This window comes from Panulirus ornatus, chromosome 15, assembly GCF_036320965.1.
Source record: "Panulirus ornatus isolate Po-2019 chromosome 15, ASM3632096v1, whole genome shotgun sequence".
NCBI lineage: Eukaryota > Metazoa > Arthropoda > Malacostraca > Decapoda > Palinuridae > Panulirus > Panulirus ornatus.
Genome location: NC_092238.1, coordinates 24,204,524 through 24,223,117, shown reverse-complemented (window position 1 = coordinate 24,223,117; position 18,594 = coordinate 24,204,524). Strand labels below are relative to the sequence as shown.

Sequence of the window (18,594 nt, the reverse complement as noted above, 5' to 3'; positions counted from 1 at the left end):
CTCTCTCTCTCTCTCTCTCTCTCTCTCTCTCTCTCTCTCTCTCTCTCTCTCTCTCTCTCTCTCGAGTGATGGTTCCATTTAGCACAGTAATCCTAAGTGTCGCCCCCAGTCTGCTCCTCACAACTCGGTAAATCTAGTAATAATTGTAAGTCGATTAAACAAGAGCGAGACGCGTCGAGGTTGTCTCCAGAGCCTCCCCCTTGGATAGGGAGGGAATGATCATGGTATGGCGGGACGCGGGCACAAGCAAGACACACATGGAAAAAGATAAAAGTAGGCAACCGGCCAAGCGGCACTGTGTACTGACCAACTTGTGCAGCGTCAACACCTGAGGAAGTCAACAGTCGGCCCTGGGCAGCGTCACGTCTTCACCTACTTAGCTTCACACTTGGTCACATCTTTCTTACACGAGTCACTTGTGTGTCAGCTTCCAGGGTCACTCTGTCGTGAGGTACAGACTGTGTTGTGGGTGGGTGACACTGCCACGTTCTGCGGCACGTTTACTCAACAGCTTTTCATATAAAGACGTGCGACACTTGGACTCTTCCGCTCGCTCGGTAATGATGTCTCCTCAAGTGTTACGTGCACCGTTCCGTCACAAACTGGGTGTGTAACGCGGGATAACACAGCGTCACTGCGTTATAGGAACCCAGACAACTTGTTCACATACCATTAAGTGATGACAGATCCGAGGACATTCCTTCCATCCCACTGTGGTAGTACAGTAGTGCAGGTAATATTATATGTTCATCAGTAAACACATACTGCAGCTCAACAATCCACTCCTGAATATAAGTCACATATCTGACCCACACATCTGGCTCAGTCCTTACCTTTCATTCTGAATAATAATAATAATAATAATAATAATAATAATAATAATAATAATAATAATAATAATTATCATTATTATCATTATCATTATTATTATTATTATTATCATTATTATCATTATTATTATTATTATTATTATTACTATTATTATTATTATTATTATTATTATTATCATTATTATCATTATAATAATGTAGTTGTATTGACTACAAGGAACACCTAATATTTCGCTTCCTCTCTCTGTAATATTTTTGTTTGAATTCTAATGTTCTCCCTCTCACATCCAGTTATACCCACTACTTGCTTGTCTGATCCATACATTCCACCACTGCTGATATCTACAGGTCAGACCCACACAGTCCACCACTGCTGATATCTACAAGTCAGACCCACACAGTCCACCACTGCTGATATCTACAAGTCAGACCCACACAGTCCACCACTGCTGATATCTACAAGTCAGACCCACACAGTCCACCACTGCTGATATCTACGAGTCAGACCCACACAGTCCACCACTGCTGATATCTACAGGTCAGACCCACACAGGCCACCACTGCTGATATCTACAAGTCAGACCCACACAGTCCACCACTGCTGATATCTACAGGTCAGACCCACACAGTCCACCACTGCTGATATCTACAGGTCAGACCCACACAGTCCACCACTGGCGATACCCACATCCGCCAACCTTCATGTGTTCATGATCATTGTGACCCGCACACTGACTGTGGGTGTGGCCTTCCCAGGGCTGGTCCTGGGGGATGGGAGCCTCCCTCATCCCTCTGTGTGTGTGTGTGTGTGTGTGTGTGTGTATAGGGGTTCCACCTGTCACTATCCCGCCGCTAGTTAAGATGGAATTGCCTCATTACCACCGCCTCTCACCTGAACCTAATTTTAATTATGAACACCAACGTTCACACCGGCGGGGTCACACGTCTTTATCCCACGTTACTCTCCCTCACCTTCCCGTCCCCATCCTGTCATACACCGCCTGCCCCGTCTCCCTCCCGTCGTCTACTGTCTGCCCCGTCTCCCTCCCGTCGTCTACTGTCTGTCCCGTCTCCCTCCCGTCGTCTACTGTCTACTCCGTCTCCCTCCCGTCGTCTACTGTCTGCCCCGTCCCCTTCCGTCATCATGTTCAAGATTATCGACTCAAGATCCATCCCTTGAGGAAGAGAGGTTGTCAGTTCGGTTGGGCCAAGTATGATTCACCTCTTGACTAACACATGTGCAACAATACCAGACGGAGACGTATGTTACTTGTACGATTTTTAGTATTTGAAATAGCGATCTGCCACGTTCCTTGTCCCAGTGTCATCAGAAGAGAAACGACTGAAATAAGACACTGGAAGGAGAGATAAGAGGTGATATACGCTTCCATCCCCACAACAATAACCTCTGATGTGCAATAAAAGACAGAGGCGTCACTCAAGACGAGGCAGTAATGGTTCAGAGAAACTGTTACTAAATAAAAATCTTCGTGCGAACTGAGTCACCGTTATTATGGTAGTGGTAACACTGACGGTTATGGCAGGACCCAGACCAAACACTTGAGGTTCATACAGACGAATGTACAAGAGTACAACAGACACCAATCTGGGTCGAGATGGTACAGTTATAGCATGAAGGATGAAAGGCGACACTCACACCCACACTGGCGAGTGCTGGTCACGGTCTGGAATCTGGACAGGAATATTAATAATTCGCGTCAGCTCAGCAACACGGAGAACGTGAGGACTTGAGGTCTCCCATCCCGCAACACACCACCACCATTTGTGTTGCAGGAGCAGAGCCACTCTCGACGGTGCATTTTAAGATCTTCGACGTCGAGGTCAGCAAGCTTCTGAAGACGATGTCACTCCGTCGCGACGGGAATTTAGATTGTTGAAGAAATCTATAAAGTTAGTGACGTCAGGAGAGGAGCAGGCGAGACACAGGAAAGCAATGACAGTTGAGAGACAAACCTTAAGTTTACATACTCAGGATCCACCAGTTACGTACGCAAGAGGTGTGCAATAAGCCATGACTCCTGTGAAGCGGAATTGTGAGTCAATGTTATGGTTAGAAACGAAAAAATTATTAATAACAACAACCTTATAGACAGTCGAGTCCCTGTGTGTCCCTACGAGGAGCGAGGTGTCGGGGGAGACGCAAGTGTTGAGAGGTGCGGCAGCCACCCATCACCATCACCATCACCACATCACCTCCCACCATCACCACTCCATCACCACCACCATCCACACCAATACACCACACCACCACCCACACCATCACCACCACCACACACCCACCACCATCACCACCACACACCACCACACCATCACCATCACCACCACAATCACACCACCCACACCATCACCATCACCACACACACCTCACCACACCACCATCACTCACCCCCACACCCCACCACCATCACCACCACCCACACATCACACCACTCACCACCACCTCACCACCACCATCACCACACCACCACCACCACCACCATCCCACCACCATCACCACCACCATCACCATCACCATCACCACCACCCACCACCATCACCCACCACCATCACCACCACCATCACCACCACCCCATCACCATCACCATCACCACCACCATCACCAACACCCCATCACCATCACCAACACCACCACCACCACCCTTCACCACCATCACCACCATCACCATCACCACCACCATCACCACCACCCTTCACCACCATCACCACCACCCCATCACCATCACCACCACCATCACCACCACCCCATCACCATCACCATCACCACCACCACCATCACCCTTCACCACCATCACCACCACCCCATCACCATCACCACCACCATCACCACCACCCCATCACCATCACCATCACCACCACCACCATCACCCTTCACCACCATCACCACCACCCCATCACCATCACCACCACCATCACCACCACCATCACCACCACCCCATCACCATCACCATCACCACCATAACCACCACCATCACCACCACCCCATCACCATCACCACCACCATCACCATCACCACCACCACCACCACCACCACCATCACCACCACCCCATCACCACCACCACCACCACCACCATCACCACCACCCCATCACCATCACCACCACCATCACCATCACCACCACCACCATCACCACCACCATCACCACCACCATCACCCACCACCATCACCACCACCCCATCACCACCACCATCACCACCACCACCACCCCATCACCACCATCACCACCCCAACACCACCATCACCACCATCACATCACCACCACCATCACCATCACTACCACCACCACCACCCACCACCACCACCCACCTCCACCATCACCACCCACCACCACCATCACTACTACCATCACCATCCTACCATCACCATCACCACCCATCACCATCACCACCCATCATCACTGCCACCCACCACCACCATCACCATCACCACCACTCACCACTCACCACCACCACCACCTACCCTGACTCACTGACACCAAAGACGGACAGCGTCTGTCAACCTGGAGGTACGAGTTGGCTGGCTGGCTGGCTGGCTGGCTAGCTGGCTGGCTGGCTAGCTGGCTGGCTAGCTGGCAGGCTGGCTGGCTAGACACTGGTGATTGTGTTTTGAAGGTCGTAATGAGGAAAGGTGAGGAAAGGTAAGACCAAGAAAAAATAAAAGAGTAGGACCATCATCAGTGGAGGTCGGGAGTGTACAGTGAGACGGTGCATCGTGATGGTCCTGACCTGCACTGTAACACTGCTAACCCGAGGTCATACTGACCCCCAGCCTGACCTCCGGTGTGGGATGGTCCTGACCTGCACTGTAACACTGCTAACCCGAGGTCATACTGACCCCCAGCCTGACCTCCGGTGTGGGATGGTCCTGACCTGCACTGTATTACTGCTAACCCGAGGTCATACTGACCCCCAGCCTGACCCCCGGTGTGGGATGGTCCTGACCTGCACTGTAACACTGCTAACCCGAGGTCATACTGACCCCCAGCCTGACCTCCTTCCCTCCTACCGTGACACACACCAGCCTGGCCAGCACCACACAATACATCCAGCCCACCACGAAGAGGAGGGAGCTGGTGTGTGTGTGTGTGTGTGTGTGTGTGTGTGTGTGTGTGTGTGTTGTAGAGTTCTACCTGAAGCACAACAGTAACAACCTTAAATCAAGCACAACTGTACAGTCCTTTTGAGGACGAGGATACAACCCTCGAAGCCAATGGTACAATGTTTGAACGTTGAGCACGGAGGTACCATCCCTGAACACGACGGTACGACCTTCTCAAGATACGATACAACCCTCCAGCACGGTAGTACGACGGTATGATGCTTGGGTACGACGGTGTGACCTTTGACCTGACTCTCAAGGGTCGCACCGTCTTTCTCAAGGGGTTCAGTTAATGTCACCTCACTTAACCACAGACGTTTGATCTCTGGGGTCAAGAAGATGCTGTGCTGCAGGCCAGTGGGGCAGGGAGGGGTGAGGGTCAGCAGCACCTCCTCCAAGCTGTGTTATTACTCGGTATTTCTGACTTTACCACGGCCGACCAGCTGACAGGCGGGGGAGATACTGATGAGATGCAGCGAGGGAGACACTGGAGGAAGAGACACTGAAGGGAGGGACACTGGAGGAACAGGTGCTGGGAAACAGAGAACGATGAAACGTTACGAGATACCAGAGAGAGAGAGAGAGAGAGAGAGAGAGAGAGAGAGAGAGAGAGAGAGAGAGAGAGAGAGAGAGAGAGAGAGAACAGGACAACAACAACAGCACGGGGCAGGAGGATCGAGAGTGGCCGGCCCGCCACACACCAGCCCGAGACGTGAATCATCGCAGCAACACACACTGGTTGGTCATCATGGTGTACACCTCACACTAACCATCATCATCATTAACACCAAGTCACAACGGCGGCAGCAACAGCAGCTGTGGCCGGCCACCTGTCATGTGGTTCCAGGGAAACAAAACCAAAAAGCTTGGGATTCCATCATGTGAAGTCCCACAGCTTCCCAGGGGACGAGGACGAGTTGATCCCTCAGAAGGATCAGTGTGGCCACGTCGCTGGCTTCCTTCAGACTCTCTCCACCCCAGGGATGCACACTTCCTCCACCCCCGGGGTCCACACTTCCTCCACCCCGGGGTCCACACTTCCTCCACCCCCGGGGTCCACACTTCCTCCACCCCGGGGTCCACACTTCCTCCACCCCGGGGTCCACACTTCCTCCACCCCCGGGGTCCACACTTCCTCCACCCCCGGGGTCCACACTTCCTCCACCCCCGGGGTCCACACTTCCTCCACCCCCGGGGTCCACACTCCCTCCATCCCCGGGGTCCACACTTCCTCCACCCCCGGGGTCCACACTCCCTCCACCCCCGGGGTCCACACTCCCTCCATCCCCGGGGTCCACACTCCCTCCATCCCCGGGGTCCACACTTCCTCCATCCCCGGGGTCCACACTCCCTCCACCCCCGGGGTCCACACTCCCTCCATCCCCGGGGTCCACACTTCCTCCACCCCCGGGGTCCACACTCCCTCCATCCCCGGGGTCCACACTCCCTCCATCCCCGGGGTCCACACTCCCTCCATCCCCGGGGTCCACACTTCCTCCACCCCCGGGGTCCACACTCCCTCCATCCCCGGGGTCCACACTCCCTCCATCCCCGGGGTCCACACTCCCTCCACCCCCGGGGTCCACACTCCCTCCATCCCCGGGGTCCACACTCCCTCCATCCGGGTTCTGGATACAACAAGTGCAGCTTCCGCCCTACCACAACAGACGTCGCAGACCAGCCTCAGCATGGCGGACGCCTCACACTTGGAGATGTAAAGTCGTTATAGTTAACTATGGACGGGGAACTGGCGGCCACATCGTGACGATAGATCGTGTCTCTGGTCTACCTGATATATGAAAGGTTATATCCTGGGCAGAACTGAAGGGCTTCCATCTTATATCTTGTTGTAGATTATTCAGAGAACATATATCTACCGTTGTCTCGTGCGCGACCACTGTTTACATGTCGTGTTGACATCACCAGACATCCATGGCAACATATAGGATGATTATTTACGAGGTCGTCATATGAACACCTGTATATTTCTGACATGTTAAGCTTCGTACTAGCGTGTGCGGGTGAGAGGATCACACACATGGCATCCAGTGCCTCTCACTCTCATTTATGTCGTAACTTTTGGCGGGTTTTGGACTGGTGGTTTACTTGCACCGTTGTAGACCAAGATGTCCGGAGGTCACAGGCGTCCCTCTCGCTGGTAGTGTTCTCACAACACTCCTGGTGTTGGGCTCATACTGTCGTGTCCTGCCACTCGCTGGAATGTTACTTCCACTTTCAAAGAAATGATAACTATGAAGGTCAAGTCATCAAATTCAAGGAAAAACTATAAGAACCATATAAGAAAATACAGCTACTTGCAGAGGTCGACCAAGAACCAGTACATGTGATGGTACACAACCACTTTATGCGTCGTCCCTATTTTCTGCCACCTTTTTTTTTTTTTCGTTCAAGAGTTGTCATCTTTCCCAGGTCGTATCGCTCACACGAACCATATCGTTACCGCCTGATTGCCTTGCGCCAATTTTCGTGGTCAAGATCCATACTCGATATTGAGGATACTAAAATAAAATGAAACATCGAGTCACGTAGAACATCTAAATTAAATTTAGACAGTAATCACTGATAACTGTTCTAGTAGAGGTTTAAGAGAACATTACTAAGGTTGATATTCCTCAATACATTTGATGTTTGTTTACATTAACAGTCGCCTGGTGTCCGTGTGTCTGTATTCTTTGTTTCTCAGTCAACGCGCTCGTCAAACATATACCTTAATGAGAACGGACGTCATCGTTGTGTGTGTAACCTCAGAGTTTATCATTCATATAGTAAGAATAAATTCAACGGGAAGGGAAAATGGCTGGCGCTCTATATGCGTGTGTGGTGGGCGGACAGCCTACATAAACAACCATCCTTAGGAAAATGGATTCATTTTTTGTGGTGCTCCCGGGTCGTCAAATGAATGCTTCACTTTGGCACTTTTATTTTAGCTGAAGTCAGACGATTATATCCAGGTCATGCGGGGTTCACGGGTCGTCAAACTCAAAAACTTACGCCGCTTTAAGGTCACCAGTCAGTCTCACTAAAGCCACAGTTTACTAATAATAGACACAGCCGCCTAGTTATAACCAAAATGGTCCACTGGTATTCCTCAGAAAAGAACCTCTGCCCATCCTCCCATGGTCCTTATACTTGATGAAAATCAGTCTACATTTCCCTGCTACTGGAGGTAGCGCAGCCTTGCTCTTCAGGAACCTTGACACAGTTGGCCGTGACGTCTCAATTGACTAAAAAAATGTTTGCAGTTTTTAGGCAGTAAAGTGTTAAACTCTTGAGCAAGACGTTATGACCCTTGGGTACAGAGAGCAGAACTACCACCCGTCCCCAGGCTACAAGCCAGACCAACATCAGACCCTGAGCTGTACTGGGTTGACCATACAGGGAGGAGCAGGATCTGTCTGTACGTCACACATAAACGACCAGCTGTAATGTTGAAGGAAATTCTCTCTCGGAGCAAATATGTATGAGAGTGTATAACGTATACATATTTCGTGAAGTTAATGCTGGATGAACACGTGGTGTATGACGAATGTGTCGCAATACGAGGTACACGTGGTGAAGGAACAAGTGGTGTATGGTTTCTATGTCGCAATACGAGGTACACGGGCTGGAGGGCAGAAATGTAAAAAAAAAAAAAGAAAAAAAAAAAAAAAAAAAACCCGGGTAATGATCCAGTGTCAGATGTGGTAGTTATCATGGCAGTTGTCAGTCCTGGTGTAGCAATACACCTCTGCAATATACACAGTTTGTTCCTACACTACAAACAAGTTTCCGTGTCTTGAAAATACTTAGGTTTTCCTTCAACATTCCTTAATGTACCTCAGAGAGAATGAAGGACCTTACGAAGGTGTCCTTGAATGATGAATCGAGCAGCAGTCTCTCAACACTCGCCGGAATTTACAACTGATGTTAACTTTGCCAGAGAAAAAGAAAAGTGTGTCCTCCGTCTTGAATAATCTCACTCAATAGCAACTCCCTATACAAGGTCTCAGCTCGCCAAAGTTTCGCGAAAATTTATCAGGGCGAGAAGTTTGCGAGGCTCTTACAAGATGGAAGTGGAGAGGAGTATCTGGCCAACTGGTGCCGCAGACTTACTCATGATTTTTTCTGCCCTTCTTTATGTGAAGCATTTTACATTTATGTTGTCTGATGTTTGGTGCAGAGAAAATACAACAGAAGTAACAGAAAATGCCATGGCCTGTACAGAGGGCATGAGTGGAGGTAACTTGGCTCCCACTATAACATGTTCTTAGACATCAAGTATCAACGAAAGGATCGTTACTAACAATGAACGACTCATTACCATCATACTGGTGATAATGAGTCGTGCTGTCACCTCCCATTTACCAAGTTTACGTAACATTTAAATAAATATTTGCGGGTGAAAGAACAGGCGCGCTCACACGTCTATAGTAGCCCTAGCTAGATACAAGTCTATAGTAGCCCTAGCTAGGTACAAGTCTATAGTAGCCCTAGCTAGGTACAAGTCTATAGTAGCCCTAGCTAGGTACAAGTCTATAGTAGCCCTAGCTAGGTACAAGTCTATAGTAGCCCTAGCTGGGTACAAGTCTATAGCAGCCCTAGCTAGGTACAAGTCTATAGTAGCCCTAGCTAGGTACAAGTCTATAGCAGCCCTAGCAAGGTACAAGTACCGTGTAGTATACATGTATTACAGTGATGACGACACGTGCTGGTGTCATGCTGATGATAAAGTAATCTTTCTTCGTGAGGGAGAGACTCCATGTAGACATAACTAGAAATCAAGATGACTTCGCACGAGAGAACACGACATTGACCAAGTACTTATTCATAATCTTTCTGAGAATTTTACTTACGCTGCTGCTTCTGCCACGTTCACATCTGTTAGATGTAAAGTAGAAGAAGCAAATTTTAAGCGATGTACTGAAAACTAAACTGACTACAAAAATATTTACAATGAAATGTATACAAGCGCACACACACTGACGTGTACAATATACAAGTGGAACTCTATATTCCCGCCTTAATAAACTCTATAATACAAAACATAATAAAGTTACAGAAAAAATCTATAATTCAGTTTTGTATTAACGTGCCATACAATTCCCTTCCTGTTATATTAACCAAAAGAAATAATCTAAACAGCATAACTGACTACGCGTCACCATCGGAATAATAAAATACGCGAAAGGAAATTTACCGACAAAATGAGAAAAGTAAGATCGATGAATTTCATGCTTTCTGACCAATCTACAACAACAACAACTGTATTTCCCTACGTTGTCCAGACACATCAGTGGCCACATTCCTCGGTACTTGGTCATTCCAAATGAAATTCGGTGTTGGTGGGAGAACTGATGAATCTTATGTCTTCGTGCTCATTTAGCTGGACATCAGCTTTACTGGGAGACTGGCTGGTCTACTGACTGGCTTGATGGTGACCAGGAGCCGCTGCTGACTGGCTTGATGGTGACCAGGAGCCGCTGCTGACTGGCTTGATGGTGACCAGGAGCCGCTGCTGACTGGCTTGATGGTGACCAGGAGCCGCTGCTGACTGGCTTGATGGTGACCAGGAGCCGCTGCTGACTGGCTTGATGGTGACCAGGAGCCGCTGCTGACTGGCTTGATTTCTGCGCTTCTTGCTGACTTGTATCATTCCCACTGGCTAAATGTCATGATACAACTTCTTCCTTCAGTTCTAGTGCTTGCTTGTGAGTGCCTGCATTGCACTGATGATAACCAGTTGTGTGTTAGTATGCTAATGACTATTATCGTGCACGTCTCACAACTATTCCTGCCCACACTATTATGATCTATTTGTGGAGTAATATTCTACAAAATATATACAAGACATTATTGATGAATATTTCATTAGAATTTCCAGTTTCATGGGAAATTACAATTCATATTTTCATTCACGATTATAATACTTTCGAATTTTTTTTTAGTAATGCTGTGTTGGAGAGGATCCACAACAAATTACAAAACTAAATATTTTTAGAAACATTTGCCATTTTGGGGAAAATTGAAATTGGTAGTTTTCGATGCCTTGCACACTATTTTTAGAATTCGCTTCTAACATTTTTCAAGCAATTATATACATTGCTTCTGTGAATCAGATGACCATATTGTGAGAATATTTGCTATTTGGGGGAGGGGGAGGGAGAAGGGGGATTAGGGAAATGAATAATTACATTTTCAACATATTTAAGGATGAAGTCCTTATAAATAAATTCATATAACAAGTAGGTGATAACTCTTGGGATAACATACTCATGTTAACAATGTTTACAATGTTAACAATGTTCACAATGTTACCAATGTTCACAATGTTCAAAATGTTAATGTTTACAATGTTAACAATGTTCACGATGTTAACTGTTCACAACTTTTTGTTTGCCCGCCAGTGAACATCGTAGAGGAGTGGTGGCCGAGTGCTGTCCCTCCCACTACGTCCTGTACACTGGAGTATCACGACGCCTGAACACAGGTAGCAGTGTCCTCACACCTGCTCCTGGGAGGACCTCGCTACACAGGTCTGCACACATCCTGATGGCATGAAAACAACATACAGGAAATCGAATCCTACTACTGACTGCAAAACAGAGGGTTAGCCATGCATGAGCGCAATACTTCATTAATAACGTATTTAGTAACGTTAGGAAACCAAACGTATCTTATTGTTTCCTGAGATAACGTGACACAGCCTAACCTAACCCACATCTATCAACAACATCTCGAGATCTAAGTTGCCCAACAAACTCTGACCTGAGAAAAAGGAGACGTTAAATAATCAAGTTAACTAACCATAACCACGCAAAAATATTCTTCATTATTCTATATATATAATACGTAAGCTAACAAAACATTAAATGTAACTCATAACAAGTAACTAGGCAACAACCATTTCCAGGTGTAGTAACTGTAAGTATCCACAATCAAAATACGTGACAAAAGATTCACCACAATAAAGCCTCCATTATCATCAAAACAACAAACTTTCACGTTCACCAGGACGGTGTTGTGCTCGTGTGGCACGTTCACCAGGACGGTGTTGTGCTCGTGTGGCACGTTCACCAGGACGGTGTTGTGCTCGTGTGACACGTTCACCAGGACGGTGTTGTGCTCGTGTGGCACGTTCACCAGGACGGTGTTGTGCTCGTGTGACACGTTCACCAGGACGGTGTTGTGCTCGTGTGACACGTTCACCAGGACGGTGTTGTGCTCGTGTGGCACGTTCACCAGGACGGTGTTGTGCTCGTGTGGCACGTTCACCAGGACGGTGTTGTGCTCGTGTGGCACGTTCACCAGGACGGTGTTGTGCTCGTGTGACACGTTCACCAGGACGGTGTTGTGCTCGTGTGGCACGTTCAGCAGGACGGTGTTGTGCTCGTGTGGCACGTTCACCAGGACGGTGTTGTGCTCGTGTGGCACGTTCACCAGGACGGTGTTGTGCTCGTGTGGCACGTTCACCAGGACGGTGTTGTGCTCGTGTGACACGTTCAGCAGGACGGTGTTGTGCTCGTGTGGCACAACCATGTTCTCACTGGGGCTTCGTCAACCTCCTTCACGAGGGAGGGAGTGGCTGTACACCTCCAGTACCACTTTATGTGCGGCCCATCGCTTGAGGCTCGGATGACTGGGCCATTCCGGGAGAATTTGTACGGGTCGATCCCATGGCCTGGAGTCAGGTCCAATCACTGACAATGGCCCTTCTTTCTCCCATATAGATTGCGTCTCAGCCAATCACAGACAAGGAAGAAATGTTCTCCCATTATCCGGGTTGCATCTCTTGGCCAGCCACACTGTACATCACGATGAAGTGGTTGTGGGTGTGACAGCTTCCATAACTTTTTATAACCAAACCTTTTAACCTGCTCTAGTCTCACGAGATCACGTGACCTACAACAGCCAGACTAAGTATATGCAACTTAGATAAACTTAGCGAGCCACATGTTAACCCAAATGTGTCTTGACCCCACAACCCCTGACCCAACACAACCTGGCCACACCTAACCTAACTCGCTGGGTCACCATCGTGGTCAGTCTGAGCACGGTGCAGATGGGGGAGCCAGCCCGCGCGACCCTGCCTCGCCTCCTCCCTGGCTGGTGAACAGCAACACACAGTGACAATGACGAAACACGTCGACTGCATGTTACCACACACACACACACACACACACACACACATGGCCGGCCCTAACCTTCCTGGGAGTCTTCAGCTGAGTTTTCCTGAGTGTTCCTCAACCATTCAAATTTCCCGCTAAATCACGAGCTCATGAAGGGCCTGAGGTCATGACCCCGAAAATAATTGAGAATTTAGTGAGTGGGGAACCACTTCCTGCTTTCTAAAGGCTATCACATAACGGCCCGGATTACGGAACACCCTTAGTGGTCAGCTCCCAACACTCTGAGCTTGTAGCCGTCCTTATATATATATATATATATATATATATATATATATATATATATATATATATATGTGGTAGAGGATGTGTGGATCAGGTGTTTGCTTTGAAGAATGTATGTCAGAAATACTTAGAAAAGCAAATGGATTTGTATGTAGCATTTATGGATCTGGAGAAGGCATATGATAAGAGTTGATAGAGATGCTCTGTGGAAGGTATTAAGAATATATGGTGTGGGAGGCAAGTTGTTAGAAGCAGTGAAAAGTTTTTATCGAGGATGTAAGGCATGTGTACGTGTAGGAAGAGAGGAAAGTGATTGGTTCTCGGTGAATGTAGGTTTGCGGCAGGGGTGTGTGATGTCTCCATGGTTGTTTAATTTGTTTATGGATGGGGCTGTTAGGGACCTCACGCATGACCTGAGCAGCTCCCGACCTCACGCATGACCTGAGCAGCTCCCGACCTCACGCATGACCTGAGCAGCTCCCGACCTCAGTAAGGGGGCAAAGGTAAAGCACAGGTCACACTTTCTGGTGTGATGCACGTGACGCTGCAGCTCCAGGCGCTAGTTACGCGACCTAACTAATCATTAGTTATTGTACTGTCTAATAACTAAGTTATTGTACTGCCTAATAACTAAGTTATTGTACTGTCTAATAACTAAGTTATTGTAGTCTAATATCTAAGTTATTGTACTGTCTAAATAACTAAGTTATTGTACTGACTAAATAGTTATTGTACTGTCTAATAACTAAGTTATTGTACTGTATAATAACTAAGTTATTGTACTGCCTAATAACTAAGTTATTGTACTGTCTAATAACTAAGTTACTGTACTGTCTAATAACTAAGTTATTGTACTGTCTAATAACTAAGTTATTGTACTGTCTAATAACTAAGTTATTGTACTGTCTAATAACTAAGTTATTGTACTGTCTAATAACTAAGTTATTGTACTGTCTAATAACTAAGTTATTGTACTGTCTAATAACTAAGTTATTGTACTGTCTAATAACTAAGTTATTGTAGTCTAAATAACTAAGTTAATGTACTGTCTAAATAACTAAGTTATTGTGCTGCCTAAACAACTAAGTTATTGTACTGTCTAATAACTAAGTTATTGTACTGCCTAAATAACTAAGTTATTGTACTGTCTAATAACTAAGTTATTGTACTGCCTAAATAACTAAGTTATTGTACTGTCTAATAACTAAGTTATTGTACTGCCTAAATAACTAAGTTATTGTACTGCCTAAATAACTAAGTTATTGTACTGTCTAATAACTAAGTTATTGTATTGCCTAAATAACTAAGTTATTGTAGTCTAATAACTAAGTTATTGTACTGCCTAAATAACTAAGTTATTGTACTGCCTAAATAACTAAGTTATTGTACTGTCTAAATAACTAAGTTATTGTACTGTCTAAATAACTGAATTATTGTACTGCCTAAATAACTAAGTTATTGTACTGTCTAATAACTAAGTTATTGTACTGCCTAAATAACTAAGCTATTGTAGTCTAATAACTAAGTTATTGTACTGCCTAAATAACTAAGTTATTGTACTGTCTAATAACTAAGTTATTGTACTGTCTAAATAACTAAGTTATTGTACTGTCTAAAAGACGGTTTATCTGCACATGTGAGACAATAAACCATCATTAATTATAATTGTCCTTATATGACACAATGTTTCCCTCATCCGTACACACGTCACCCAACAGATGGTCAGACAAGGAAGGGTTTCACTAACGATGTATGAACATTATAACTGAGGTAAGAAATGCTAGGAACACCATTATAACTAAGGTAAGGAACGTCAGGAACACCATTATAACTGAGGTAAGGAACGCCAGGAACACCATTATAACTGAGGTAAGGAACGTCAGGAACACCATTATAACTGAGGTAAGGAACGTCCAGGAACACCATTATAACTGAGGTAAGGAACGCCAGGAACACCATTATAACTGAGGTAAGGAACGTCAGGAACACCATTATAAACTAAGGTAAGGAACGTCAGGAACACCATTATAACTGAGGTAAGGAACGCCAGGGAACACCATTATAACTGAGTAAGGAACGCCAGGAACACCATTATAACTGAGGAAGGAGCGTCAGGAACACCATTATAACTGAGGTAAGGAACGCCAGGGACAGCCATTATAACTGAGGTAAGGAACGCCAGGACACCATTATAACTGCGGTAAGGAACGCCAGGAACACCATTATATCTGAGGTAAGGAACGCCAGGAACACCATTATAACTAAGGTAAGGAGCGTCAGGAACACCATTATAACTGAGGTAAGGAACGTCAGGAACAGCATTATAACTGAGGTAAGGAACGCCAGGAACACCATTATAACTGAGGTAAGGAGCGTCAGGAACACCATTATAACTGAGGTAAGGAGCGTCAGGAACACCATTATAACTGAGGTAAGGAACGTCAGGAACACCATTATAACTAAGGTAAGGAACGTCAGGAACACCATTATAACTGAGGTAAGGAGCGTCAGGAACACCATTATAAGTGAGGTAAGGAACGCCAGGAACACCATTATAACTAAGGTAAGGAACGTCAGGAACACCATTATAACTAAGGTAAGGAACGTGAGAAACACCATTATAACTAAGGTAAGGAACGTCAGGAACACCATTATAACTGAGGTAAGGAACGTCAGGAACACCATTATAACTGAGGTAAGGAACGTCAGGAACACCATTATAACTGAGGTAAGGAACGTCAGGAACACCATTATAACTGAGGTAAGGAACGTCAGGAACACCATTATAACTGAGGTAAGGAACGTCAGGAACACCATTATAACTGAGGTAAGGAACGTCAGGAACACCATTATAACTGAGGTAAGGAACGCCAGGAACACCATTATAACTGAGGTAAGGAACGTCAGGAACACCATTATAACTAAGGTAAGGAACGTCAGGAACACCATTATAACTGAGGTAAGGAACGTCAGGAACACCATTATAACTGAGGTAAGGAACGTCAGGAACACCATTATAACTAGGTAAGGAACGCCAGGAACACCATTATAACTAAGGTAAGGAACGTCAGGAACAGCATTATAACTGAGTAGAAGGAACGTCAGGAACACCATTATACTGAGGTAAGGAACGTGAACAGCATTATAAAGACGAACATTAACAATAAACTGAGTAAGGAATGAGAAACTCAGGAACACCATTATAACTGAGGTAAGGAACGCGAAACACCATTATAACTGAGGTAGGAACATGCAGGAACACCATTATAAGTGAGGTACGGAACATGAGGAACACCAGTATAAGTGAGGTACGGAACATGAGGAACACCAGTATAAGTGAGGTACGGAACATGAGGAACACCAGTATAAGTGAGGTACGGAACATGAGGAACACCAGTATAAGTGAGGTACGGAACATGAGGAACACCAGTATAAGTGAGGTACGGAACATGAGGAACACCAGTATAAGTGAGGTACGGAACATGAGGAACACCAGTATAAGTGAGGTACGGAACATGAGGAACACCAGTATAAGTGAGGTACGGAACATGAGGAACACCAGTATAAGTGAGGTACGGAACATGAGGAACACCAGTATAAGTGAGGTACGGAACATGAGGAACACCAGTAAGTGAGGCACGGAACATGAGGAACACCAGTAAGTGAGGCACGGAACATGAGGAACACCAGTAAGTGAGGCACGGAACATGAGGAACACCAGTAAGTGAGGCACGGAACATGAGGAACACCAGTATAAGTGAGGCACGGAACATGAGGAACACCAGTATAAGTGAGGCACGGAACATGAGGAACACCAGTAAGTGAGGCACGGAACATGAGGAACACCAGTATAAGTGAGGCACGGAACATGAGGAACACCAGTATAAGTGAGGCACGGAACATGAGGAACACCAGTATAAGTGAGGTACGGAACATGAGGAACACCAGTATAAGTGAGGTACGGAACATGAGGAACACCAGTATAAGTGAGGTACGGAACATGAGGAACACCAGTATAAGTGAGGTACGGAACATGAGGAACACCAGTATAAGTGAGGTACGGAACATGAGGAACACCAGTATAAGTGACGTACGGAACATCACCAGTATTACACTGTCGTACGGAAATCAGGAACAGCATAAAAGAACGAAACTAATGGAAGACCGGTACAACTGAGCTACGGAACACGAGGAACAATATAACAGGTAGGGAACATGAGGAACAATATAACAGGTAGGGAACATGAGGAACAATATAACAGGTAGGGAACATGAGGAACAATATAACAGGTAGGGAAGACGAGGAACAATATAACAGGTAGGGAACATGAGGAAGAACAGTAAGAGAGGCAGACAGCAACTCACTGGTCAGGAGCAGCTCAGCTGGTGTCCTCAGGTACAGCTCAGCTGGTGTGGCCAGGTGGTGGGTGAGCCCAGGGGCCACAGTTGACCCCCTGCCCGTAGCTCAGCTGGTGTGGCCAGGTGGTGGGTGAGCCCAGGGGCCACAGTTGACCCCCTGCCCGTAGCGAGGCTGGTGTGAGCTTGTGCTGTGCAAGTGAGTCAATGATCCGTCCCGTCCACCAGTGTAGTAGGTCTCCTGTCTGTCTGTCTGTCTGTCTGTCTGTCGGTCGGTAGGTCGTGTGGTGTGTGTCTGTGTGTGTGTGTGTGTGTGTGTGTAAGACAGAGGCGAGAGGTGGGCACTACAGCTGTGGTGTGTAGCGCACAACGGCTGTGATCAGTTCACCGTCATCTCTGGACTCTCGTTACCAGGTAACGTGGGTGTCACGTCACGCGTCACGCGTCATGTTACTACTGTTCTCACCACGGGAAGCTGGGAGAGCTGGACACGAGGGAGAGTGAGGCAGAGCACGAGGAGAGCGACACCTCTCACTAGCGCGATGGTCCGACCCCGTGTGAGAGGATCAGGCGGTCTAGAACGCTACCCAACCCAGCCCCGCCCCGCCCCCTGCCACCCACCCACCCACGCACACACCTCCCGCCCCCAGCTTCCCACCCACGCACACAACCCGCCCCGCCCCGCCCTGTCCCACCCACCCACGCACACACCCCGCCCCCTACCACACACACCCCGCCTCGCCCACTACCACACACACCCCGCCCCGCCCACTACCACACACACCCTGCCTACACCTTACCACACATACCGCGCCCCGCCCCCTACCACACACCCCGCCCCACCCCTACCACACACACCCCGCCACGCCGCCTACCACACACA

At 47.2% G+C, this 18,594-nt stretch overlaps 1 protein-coding gene across 4 annotated transcripts in view; it reads right to left on the bottom strand.

Annotated features, from left to right (window-relative positions):
- Positions 1–18,261, bottom strand: part of LOC139753760 (synaptotagmin-15-like) — a 165,507-nt gene extending 147,246 nt beyond the window's left edge. For all 4 annotated transcript variants that reach the window (XM_071670588.1, XM_071670584.1, XM_071670585.1 and 1 more), the window contains exon 1: positions 17,721–18,261. The gene's annotated coding sequence lies outside the window, so the exon portion shown is untranslated. The remainder of the gene's footprint in view (positions 1–17,720) is intronic.
- Positions 18,262–18,594: the final 333 nt, after the last annotated feature.